The sequence below is a fragment of the Hylobates moloch genome, unplaced genomic scaffold, assembly GCF_009828535.3.
Source record: "Hylobates moloch isolate HMO894 unplaced genomic scaffold, HMol_V3 SCAFFOLD_10, whole genome shotgun sequence".
Classification (NCBI taxonomy): domain Eukaryota; kingdom Metazoa; phylum Chordata; class Mammalia; order Primates; family Hylobatidae; genus Hylobates; species Hylobates moloch.
In genome coordinates, this window is record NW_026652285.1 from 6895567 (window position 1) to 6907900 (window position 12334).

The 12334-nt window shown below is 35.6% G+C and overlaps 1 protein-coding gene across 1 annotated transcript in view; it reads left to right on the top strand.

Annotated features, from left to right (window-relative positions):
* BCAS3 (BCAS3 microtubule associated cell migration factor) overlaps nt 1–12334 on the top strand; it is a 703975-nt gene that overhangs the window by 290018 nt on the left and 401623 nt on the right. The gene's annotated exons all lie outside the window — the stretch shown is intronic.

Sequence of the window (12334 nt, forward strand, 5' to 3'; positions counted from 1 at the left end):
AGAGACAGGGTTTCACCATGTTGGCCAGGCTGGTCTTGAACTCCTGACCTCAAGTGATCCGCCCGCCTCAGCCTCCCATAGTGCTAGGATTACAGGCGTGAGCCACCACACCCAGCCTAAAAATATTTTTTCTATAATTTCTAAGGTTTGGTATGGGGTTGGAGGGAATGCTGTTTCTGGTCACTTTATTTTCTAGCTTGGTATTGCTGATCAGTACCAGAGTTATTATTTAAGTATTCTAAAAATGCGTATTTCTTGGTCATCCTCCCTCCTACCCAAATACCTACTGAATCATAATTCTGAAGGTGGGACCACAGGATCTGCATTTTATACATATAATCTAGGTGCTTCTTATCACACTAAAGTTTAACAATCTCTGCTTTAGATTTTTTTAGGATGTTAAATAATCCCAAAATGTTATCATTCTTATTAATTGAGGTTGTTATTGAGTTTTTGGTGGTGAATTCACAGCCTTATAAGATGCTGATTTCTATATCTTAGATGCTGAAATGTAGTAACATTTAGTTCTAGTACCCAATCCTCTTGTTTCATATGTACTTTGACTTCAACCCATTTTGTGAATTAATTTTTTTAAGTTTTGATAAAATGTTGAACATAGTTGAAAACACTCTTTAGAAATTTTATGTTCCATGTGAGTATATCTGCTATGTTAGATATTGGTTTCCCCAAATACTACAGTTTTGAATTCTCAAATCAATGAAATATTTAAAAATGAATAACTCAGATTACGCAAAGTATTTGTATAAATCAGAATTACTGGACTATGACTACAGTACATTTTAAAGAACAAATATATTAGCATTTTAGAGGCCTAATTGGTTTCTGATTAGCCAAATTTTATATCATTATAATGAGAAATAAATGTGAGATATTATAAATATGCTAAATAATACAGGAAACATTTAATGAATGGTAAATTAAATAACCTAACATAAATTTGCAAAACATTTAATTAAACACTGTAATACTGTATTTGTATCTCATTAGTTAAGAACTCGGACATTTGTATACTTAAAAACTCTAAATTGGTAATAATGAGTGCCCTAATGAGGATTCCCAGATTAAGTGCTGTTTGCTTGAGTTTTTCTTCTTATGGCACACTTTTATGCTGAATGGAAGGAAACTTAATGAGAACATCTGGTTATACCTTTTACCCATATTATTTTCAAGCCATTTGTTTAACCCAACCCCAGATGTGAAATGAGCCAAGATAGGCACAGATAAAAATGCTAGTTTAGGCTTCTCAGCAGCTGCTTATCTTCCTTTGAGCATAGGACAGCAAAGGCATCTCTAAGAACTAAGGGGGCTATTAAAAGAAACCACAAACTATAAAAAGAGGCTATAGAACTTCACTTTCAGCAAACTAGCTAGTTAGTGTTCCTTTCATTTTTTTATGACAGATTTATTGAGGTATAATTCACATACATAAAGTTCACCATTTTATAATGTACAATTCAGTAGTTTTTTAGTATATTCACAGAGTTATACATTGATCACTACCATTTAATTCAAGAACATTTTCATCACCCCAAAATGAACCTTGTACCTATCCAAGTCACTCTCCATCCCCCTCTCCCTGCTCCTCTGCAGTTACTAATTTATTTTCTGTATCTGTGGATTTGCTTATTTTATACATTTCATATAAAATGGAATCATACAATATGTGGCCTTTTATGTCTGGTTTCTTCCACTTTGCATAATGCTTCAAAGTTCATCCATTTTGAAATATGCATCAGAAACTTCATTCCTATTCATGGATGAGTAAATACTATTTCATTATATGGATATGTGACATTTTGTTTATTCATTTATCAGTTGATAGACATTTAAGTTATTTCCACATTTGGGCTTAGGAATCCAGCTGTGAACATTTGTATATAGTTTTTTGCTTTTTTTTTTTTTTTGAGATGGAGTCTTGCTGTGTTGCCCAGGCTGGAGTGCAGTGGCTCACTGCAAGCTCCGCCTCCTGGGTTCATGCCATTCTCCTGCCTCAGCCTCCCGAGTAGCTGGGAATACAGGCGCCTGCCACCACGCCCGGCTAATTTTTTGTATTTTTAGTAGAGATGGGGTTTTACTGTGTTAGCCAGGATGGTCTCGATCTCCTGACCTCGTGATCTGCCTGCCTCGGCCTCCCAAAGTGCTGGGATTACAGGCTTGAGCCACTGCGGCCTGTATATAGGTTTTTGTATGAACGTATGTTTTTAGTTTTCTTGAATATCTATCTAGGAGTGAAAATGCTGGGTCATATGGTAACTTTATGTTAAACTTTTGGAAACAATTTTTTTTAAGCTTTTATTTTTTAGAGATGGAGTCCTGCTCTGTTGCACAGGCTGGAGTGCAGTGGCTCAATCATAGCTTACTGCAGCCTCAAATTCCTGGGCACCAGCAATCCTCCCACCTCAGCCTCCCAAGTGATTGGGACTGTAGGCACATGCCACCACACCTGGCTATTTTTCTTTTTTCTTTTTGTAGACACAAGGTTTCACTGTGTTGCCCAGGCTTATCTCTCTGGCTTCAGGTGAACCTTCCACTTCAGCCTCCCAAAGTACTGGGATTACAGGCGTGAGCCATTGCATTTGTCGGAAGCACTTTCTAAGTGGCTACACCATTTATATTTCCCCTATGGAAATTTGAGGGTTTCAGTTTCTACACATCCTCACCAAAACTTGTTATAATCTTTTTTATTTTAGCCATTCTTTTGGGTGTGAAGTGGTATCTCATTGTGGTTTTTATTTGCATTTCCTTAATGACTAATGATGTTGAGAGTCTTTTCATATGGTATTGGCCATTTGTTTATCTTCTTTGGAGAAATATTTGTCCCAGTCCTTTGCTTGCTTTTAATTGGGTCGTCTTTATGTTGTTGAATTGTTTAAGTTATTTATGTATTCTAGATACTAGATCTTTATCAGATGTATTATTTGCAAATACTTTCCCCCATTCATTTTATGGCTTTTTTTTTTTTTTAACTTTCTTAATGGTATTCTTTTTTTTTTTTTTTTTTTTTTTTGAAACAGGGTCTCACTCTGTCTCCCAGGGTAAAATGCAGTGGTGCAATCACAGCTCACACCAGCCTTGACCTCCCTGGGCTCAAGCAATACTCCCACCTCAGCTTCCTGAGTAGCTGGGACTACAGGTGCACACCACTATGCCCAGCTAATTTTTCTGTTTTTGCAGAGACGGAGTTTCACCATGTTGCCCTGTTTAGTCTTGAACTTGTGGGGTCAAGTGATCTGCCCACCTCAGCCTCCCAAAGTGTTGGGATTATAGACAGGAGCCACTGTACCTGACCTTTATTTATTTATATTTATTTATTTATTTTGGAGACAGGTTTTCACACTGCTGGCATTCAGTGGCACCAGTATGGCTCACTGCAGCTTCAAGCTCCTGGGCTGAAGTGATTATCCCACCCTAGCCTCTTAAGTAGCTGGAATTACAGGCATGTGCCACCATGCCAGGCTAATTTGTTTTTATTTTTTGTAGAGACAGGTCCTTGGTATGTTGCACAGGCTAGCCTTGAACTCCTGGCCTCCAGCAATCCTCCCACTTCCCCCTCCCAAAGTGCTGGGATTATAGGCATGAGCTACCATGCCCAGCCAATGTATTCTTTGTACACGCAAAGTTTTTAATGTTGAAGAAGTATGATTTGTCTACTTTGACTTGGGTAGCTTATAGGTGATCTCGATTAAGAGTCCAAGTGAGAAACTAATATAGTAACCTTGTAGATGATAGTGTTTTAAGTGTAGTTTTTTTTTTTTCTTGAGACAGGGTCTCGTTCTGTCACCCAGGCTGGAGTGCAGTGGCATGATCTTGGCTCACTGCAGCCTCGGCCTCCTCCCAGGTTCAAGCAATTCTCCTGCCTCAACCTCCCTAGTAGCTGGGATTACAGGCATGTGCCACCATACCCAGCTAATTTTTGTATTTTTAGTAGAGACAGGGTTTCACCATGTTGGCCAGGCTGGTCTGGAACCCCTTACTCAAGTGATCTGCCTGCCTTGGCTTTCCAAAGTGCTAGGATTACCTACGTGAGCCACTGTGCCCAGCCACAAGAGTGATAGCAGTATGTTGATAGCAGTGCAAACAGACGTTTGGACAGAGTTGCAATATATTTTTATGAGGACAATAATAATAATAGCAAACATCTTTGTATAGTGCTTATTAAGTGCTAGGCACTGTTCTGAGTGCTGTGTGTAATAACTCATACCCAACAACCCTATGAAATTGGCATAATTATTCCTATTTTGCAAATGAAGAATCTCAAGGCACAGAGCTGGTAATTAACTTTAGTATGGCCATATAGCTTGTAAGTAGTAGATATATTTACTGTGATATATTGCCTCTAGGTAAAGCTTATAATATATATGGCTTTATATTTATAGTACTGTTTCCATGTATTTTCATAATCTTCTATAATATTAAACTTTGTAGATTTTCATTTCAAATTGGTATTTTAAATCTAATCTGAAAAGAAATTATATGTATATGCACAAATGTATATATGTAGTTATGTAATATATATAAATGGATACATATACTGTATATTTGCATTAAGAGTTGCCTGAAAGAAGGATGTGTTCCAAGATAATGAGAAATAGTTGTGGGATTTATGTGTGTGTGATTTTTTTAAAATACCAAAGTGATTTTCTGTATTTATGTTTTATTATTTTATTATAGCTATATTCTACCTTGAAAACAAAATAAAATATCTGCTTGCTATTGAATGTCATTTTTCTTCTTTTAAGCAGATAATCCATATTTTTTAAATTAATTAATTTATTTTACAGATTGGGGGTCTCACTCTGTTGCCCAAGCTAGAGTACAGTGGCACAGTCATAACTCACTGCAGCCTCATAACTCCTGGGCTTAAGTGATCCTTCTACCTTAGCCTCCTGAGTAGCTGGAACTACAAGTGCATCACTGTGCCTGGCTTGCTATTGAATTTTTTAAAGTACCTTAAAAATAAAGTACCTTAATTTCATTGGTCTCATATTCTTAATTCATGTCTTGTACGGATTTTTCTTAAGGGAAGACTTTCTTTAGTTTTTCCTCTCTGTACTGTGGAGAATCTAATAACACTAACTTTGAATTTCAGCTGAGCAAAAGATTATTCCCATAAAAAGAATGTCTTTCTTCTCATTGTAGATCTGTATTACAAAAAACTATACTGAATTATTATATTTTGAATTGCATCAACAAAAATTTTTGTCAAAATTTGGTTTTTCTCTTGTTATAAACAACAACTACATGGTACCCTTGATTTTGCTTTCTTGTCTTCAAGGCCTAAAACTTATTATCTGGTCCTTTACAGAAAAAGTTTCCTGACCCCAGTTCTAAAAGAAACCTCCACTTCTCTCATGTCCACAAACATTTTCTGTGTCAGTTCTATAGGATTTTGAAATGTGGCCAACCAGGAGCACATATAGTTTCTCTCTTGCTATTCACATCTGCTTAGTTCCTGAGTTCAAAATATTGACTAGTGAGTGTCTTAAAGAAAAAATTATATAAATGTGTTTGTGTCCTAAATTTGAGAGCAGGGGTTTGGATAGTGAGTGTAGGTACCTGTACTTGTTTAATATTTGTTATCACAGTTGCCTAATCTGTACATGGTAAATGTTATTTGTCATGATATTTAGTGCTATAGAATTAAATCAGGAATGCGACTCGACTCCTATCTAGCTCTTCTTATGATGAGAAAATGTTAATTACAAATAACATTCCATAATTGAGGTCCAAAAATCATGCAGTTAATGTCATCACCTTATTACTAGTTTTCCATTTTTACAGGTTTTTTTCATTTTTAATAATGTCTGGAAAACCGTCCAGCTAGTTAACTAATAGCAACAGTTATATTATTTTACATTTTGTTGATAGGCAACTTGTTATCCTCTGTAATGTTATTTAAAGGATTAAACTTTCCTTACTTATTTTGACAGCTAGTATCTTTAGCAGTCCTTCTCTGCTCATTTATATATGCTGATATGTCTTCAAGGTCATAGAGCAGAATCACTTCTCTAATAGCAGTTTTCTAAAAAAGCATTAGGTGGAATTCTGTCTTCCTGCCTTGATACTGATTGTTAACACCACCTCTATATCCTGAGTATTCTTAAAATGAAAGAAAGAAACTCCTTTTTATTGACAGACCAGGAAGTGGTCTTGATTATAAGTGTTTTGGAAAAAGATGTTAGATAACATAGTTCAATTTTACTGTGGCTGGAACATAAATTGCTCAATGATAAATCTAAAGATGGCTTTCTTTATATAGTTGACTCTGTCATGTGAAAATGCATTTCATATTATGATATTAATTTCTTCCGGTACTGCATTTCTTTTCTCTTACTTCTTCTGTTTACACCTTTCTTTGTCCTGCTTTTCCCTTTCTCTTGCTTTTCTATGACTTTCATCGTTGCTTTTAATAGGATCCCTGATCTATTCAGAAAAGTCAGTTAAGCTGAACATAATCGTAGGCAAGCTACAGAGGTTAAACACTTCTGGAATAACTATTTATCTGAAATACTGGAATTGTTGGGAGTTAAATTTCTCATCTTTTAGGACAGTCTTTAATTATATCATTAATGTGTCATTTGGATATGTCACAATAGTCGAGATTGGCAGGCATGTGGTTGAATTTTGGGTTTGTTCATGTATTGATGATGTTTGTCTAGCAGTTTTCTAGCAATGAAGTATCTTGTGTTGATACATAAAACTAAAATTTCTTTTTTATTTAAAAGATTCCAGGCTCTATTAGAAACTTGTACTTTGATGGCTACCTATAGCTTTTGTTTGTGGTGCATTTCTGAAATATGTAGTCTTATTTGAAGATCTAACACGTTGAAAAGTGTTTCTCTGACCACTTGGGGACTTTTACCTAATTCATGTTATTATAATGAAGCTAATATGCCTCATACACATAGATATGTATATATACAGCTATTTTTTAATTTTTAATTTTTATGGGTACACAGTAGATATGTATATGGAGTACTTGAGATATTTTGATACAGGCATATAGTACATAATAATCACATCAGGGTAATTGGGGTATCTATCAACTCAAGCATGTATCTTCTGTGTTACAAACAGTCCAATTATACTCTTTCAGTTATTTAAAAAATATTTTTTAATTATTTAAAAAAATTTTTTGTGGGTACATAAGTAGGTAGGTGTATATATTTATAGAGTACATGAAATGTTTTGTTTTGTCCAGACACCGTGGCTCACGCCTGTAATCCCAGCATTTTGGGAGGCCGAAGTGGGTGGATCACCTGAGGTCGGGAGTTCGAGACCAGCCTGGCCAAGATGGTGAAACCCCATCTCTACTACAAATACAAAAATTAGATGGGCCTGGTGGTGCATGCCTGTAATCCCAGCTATTTGGGAGGCTGAGGCAGGAGAATCACTTGACTCCGGGAGGCAGAGGTTGCAGTGAGCCGAGATTGCACCACTGCACTCTAGCCTGGGTGACAGAGTGAGACTCCATCTCAAATAAAAAAAAATGTTTTGTTTTAATACAGGCATACAATGTCAAATAAGTGCATAGTGAAGAATGGGGTGCCCATCTCCTCAAGCATTTATCCTTTGAGTTATAAACAATTCAACTGTATTCTTTTTTTTTTTTTTCTTTTTGAGACAAAGTTTCACTCTTGCCGCCCAGGTGGGAGTGCAGTGGCATGATCTCAGTTCACTGCAACCTCCGCCTGCAGGGTTCAAACGATTCTCCTGCCTCAGCCACCCCAGTAGCTGGAAGTACAGGTGTGTGCCACTACGCCTGGCTAATTTTTTGTATTTTTAGTAGAGACAGGGTTTCACCATATTGGCTAGGCTGGTCTCAAACTCCTGATCTCAGGTGATCCACCCACCTTGGCCTTCCAAAGTTCTGGGATTATAGGTGTGAGCTATCACGCCTGGTCCCAATTATATTCTTTAAGTTATTTTAAAATATATGAGTAAATTATTATTGACTATAGTCACCTTATTGTGCTATCAAATAGTAGGTCTTATTCATTCTATTTATTTAAAAATGTAAAATTAAATTATTATTGACTATAGTCACCCTGTTGTGCTATCAAATACCAGATATTACCCATTCTTTCTATTTTTTGTACCCATTAGCCATCCCTACTCCCCCCTCCTCCCTCCACTACCCTTTCCAGCCTCTGGTAAACATCCTTGTACTCTCTATCTCCATGAGTTCGTTATTTTTGTTTTATTGATTGATTGATTGAGATGGAGTTTTGCTCTGTCGCCCAGTCTGGAGTGCAGTGGCGTGATCTCAGCTCACTGCCACCTCCACCTCCTGGGTTTAAGAGTTTCTCCCACCTCAGTCTCCCAAGCAGCTGGAATTACAGGCGCATGCCACCACACCAGGCTAATTTTTGTATTTTTAGTAGAAATGGGGTTTCACCATGTTGACCAGGCTGGTCTTGAACTCCTGACCTCAAGTGATCTGCCTGCCTCGGCCTCCCAAAGTGCTGGGATTACAGGCATAAGCTACCATGCCTGGCCGAGTTCATTGTTTTACGTTTTAGATCCCACAAATAAGTGAGAACGTGCAAAGTTTGTCTTTCTGTAGGTGGCTTATTTCACTTAACATAATAACCTCCAGTTCTGTCCATGTTGTTGCAAGTGACAGGATATTATTCTTTCTTTTTATGGCTAAATAGTACTCCATTGTGTATATATACCATATTTTCTTTATCTATTCATCTGTTGATGGGTCCTTAGGTTGCTTCCACATCTTGGCTATTGTGAATAATGCTGCAATAAACATGGGAGTGCAGATATCTCTTTGATATACTGATTTCCTTTCTTTTGGGTATATACCTAGCAGGGGGATTGCTGGATCATACGGTAGCTCTAGTTGTAGTTTTGTCAGGAACCTCCAAATTGTTCTCCATAGTGGTTATATTAATTTACATTCCCACCAATAGTGTACGAGGGTTCCTTTTTCTCCACATCCTTGCCATCATTTGCTATTACCTGTCTTTTGGATAAAAGCCTTTTTTTAAACCTGAGGGAGATGATATCTCATTGTAGTTTTGATTTTCATTTCTGTAATGATTATTGATGTTGAGCACATTTTTGTATACTTGTTTGCCATTTGTATGTCTTTTGAGAAAATCTATTCATATCTTTTGCCCATTTTAAAACAGGATTGTTAGATTTTTTCCTTTTGAGTTGTTTGAGCTCTTTTCTAGTTATTAATCCCTTGTCAGATGGACAGTTTACAAATATTTTCTCCCAATCTGTGGGTTATCACTTTGTCGATTGTTTCCTTTGCTGTTCAAAATCTTTTTTAACTTGATGTGATCCCATTTGTCTATTTTTGCTTCGGCTGTCTGTGCTTATAGGCTAATACTCAAGAAATCTTTGCCCAGTTCAATGTTCAGAAGTTTCCCAAAATGTTTTCTTGTAGTAGTTTCATAGTTGGAGGTCTTAGATTTAAGTTTTTAATCCATTTTGATTTTATTTATGTGTATGGCGAAAGTTAGGGGTCTATTTTTATTCTTCTGCATATGTATATCCAGTTTTCCCAGCACTAATTATTGAAGAGACTGTGTTTTCCCCAATATATGTTCTTGACATCTTTGTTGAAAGTGAGTTCACTGTAGGTATGTAGATTTGTTTCTTGGTTCTCTCTTCTGTTCCATTGGTCTATGTGTCTGTTTTTATGCCAGTACCATGCTGTTTCAGTTACTATAGCTCTGTAGTATAATTTGAAGTCAGGTAATGTGATTCCTCCAGTTTTTTTTTTTTCTTTTTGCTCAGAATAACTTTGGTTATTCCAGGTCTTTTGTGGCTCTATATACATTTTAGGATTTTTTTTTCTATTTCTGTAAAGAATGTCATTGGTATTTTGATAGGGATTGCATTCAATCTGTAGATTGCTTAGGGTAGTATGGACATTTTAACAATATTGATTCTACCAATCCATAAACATGAAATATCTTTCCATTTCCTTGTGTCCTCTTCAGTTTCTTTTTATCAGTGTTTTGTAGTTTGCATTATAGAGATCTTTCACTTTTTTTGTTAATTGCTAGTTATTTATTTGTAGCTATTGTAAGTGGGATTACTTTGTAAATTTCTTTTTCAGATTGTTCACATTTGGCATGTAAAAATGCTACTGATTGTTGTATGTTGATTTTGTATCCTGCAACCTTACTGAATTTCTTTATCAGTTCTGATAGTTTTTTGGTAGAGTCTTTAGGTTTTTCTGAATATAAGATCATGATCTGCAAACGAGGCTCATTTGACTTTTTCTTTTCCAATTTGGATGCCTTTTATTTCCTGTCTGATTGCTCTGGCTAGGACTTCCAGTACTTTGTTGAATAACAGTGATAAAAGTAGGCATCCTTGTCTTGTTCCAAATCTTGGCAGAAAGGCTTTCTGTTTTTCCCTGTTCAGTAAGGTACTAGCTGTGGGTCTACTGTACATGGCTTTTCTTGTGTGGAGGTATTTTCCTTCTATACTCAGTTTTTTGAGAGTTTTTATTATGAAGTAATGTTGAATTTTTATCAAATGTATTTCCAGCATCAATTGAAACGATTATATGGTTTTTATCCATTATTCTGTTGATATAACGTGTCACATCGAGTTGTGTATGTTGAACTGTCCTTGCATACCTGGGATAAATTCCACTTGGTTGTGATAAATGATTTTTTTTGACATGTTGTTGAATTTGATTTACTAGTATTTTGTTGAGGATTTTTACATCAATGTTCACCTGGGGTATTGGCCTCTAGTCTAGTCTTGTCTTGCCATGTCTTGTCTTGTCTTTTCTTAGAGTAATACAAGCGTTGCGGAATGAGGTTAGAAGTATTCCTTCCTCCTCTATTCTTCTCAATAATTGGAGTAGGATTGGTATTAGTTCTTCTTTAGATATTTGCTAAAACATCTAAAATTAAGCAGTGAAGCCACTGGTCCTGGGTTTTTCTTTGCTGGGAGACTTATTACATCTTCAGTCTCATTACTTATTACTGGTTTATTCAGGTTTTGGATATTTTCATGATTCAATCTTGTTAGGTTGTGTCTGGAAATTTATCCGTTTCTTCTAGATTTTCCAACATATTGGCATATAATTGCTCATAGTAGCCTCTAATGATCCTTTGAATTTCTGTAGTATCAGTCATAATGTCTCCTTTTTCATCTCTGATTTTATTTATTTGAGTCTTCTCTCTTTTTTTCTTAGTTCAGCTAATGATTTGTCAATTTTGTTTATCTTTTCAAAAAACCAACTTTTCATTTTGTTAATCTTTTGTATTCTTCATTTCAGTTTTATTTATTTCTGCTTTGATCTTTATTATTTATATTCTACTAATTTTGGGTTTGGGTTCCTCTTGCTTTTCTAGTTCTTTAATATGTATTGTTAGATTGTTTATTTGAAGTTTTCCTTTTTTTTTTATTTAGGTGCTTATAACTATAAACTTCCCTCTTAGTACTGCTTTTACTGTATCCATATATATATTTTCATGTTAAGTTTCATTCACAAATATCTTTATTCTACTGTGCTTTTTCTCTTGTCTGGATTTTGTAAAACACTATTTGACAATTGTTTTAGGTGGTGGAAAATTAATTTAGTCAGTGTAGAAAAGTATCTGTGAGCTGCCTTCCTTTTAGAGGCTATGCTTAAAAATGCTTATAACAGTAACAAATTTTTTCTTAGCTTTCTTTAATTTTTTTCTGAAATAAGTAAATGGAGATATTTTTGCTCAAGTTGTCACCAGTTGACTGATATTGAGATAAAGGTAGTAAATTCAATTTGCTAATTCAAAAATACTGGAGATTCTTTATTCACTGTATGATAAGTGTCATACAAATTAACTTTCCCTGGCTCAGGTCTGTGGCTCACCACTTGTTTTTGTAAATAAAGCTTTTTTTTTTTTAACATAACTGCACTCATTTACATATGTTCTATGACTCCTTTGACAGTCCAAGAGTAGAGTTGAGTAATTACAACAGACAGTAGAGCTTTTACATCCTACAAGGCCATATGGCCTCTTATAGAAAAAGCTTGCAGATACATGAGCCATTGCAGATACATGAATTATTGTTGTTATCAGTTATGTGTGTGTGTTGGGGGGCAAAGGGCATTGAGTGTTTTAAGATCTTCTTTCTTTGCATTTCACCTCTCTTCAGGATCCTGTACCCCTGACTATTGAAGTAACATTCTACCTAATGGAGTTTTGATCAACAGTCATTGTGAACCTCATCTGTAGAGTAAATTTTTTATTTATTACCTGATCTCAGGTACATTTGGTAATGAGGCAATCATTTATATTCATATTTGGTGATGTGTGATACTCTTAGATAAATCCAAGTA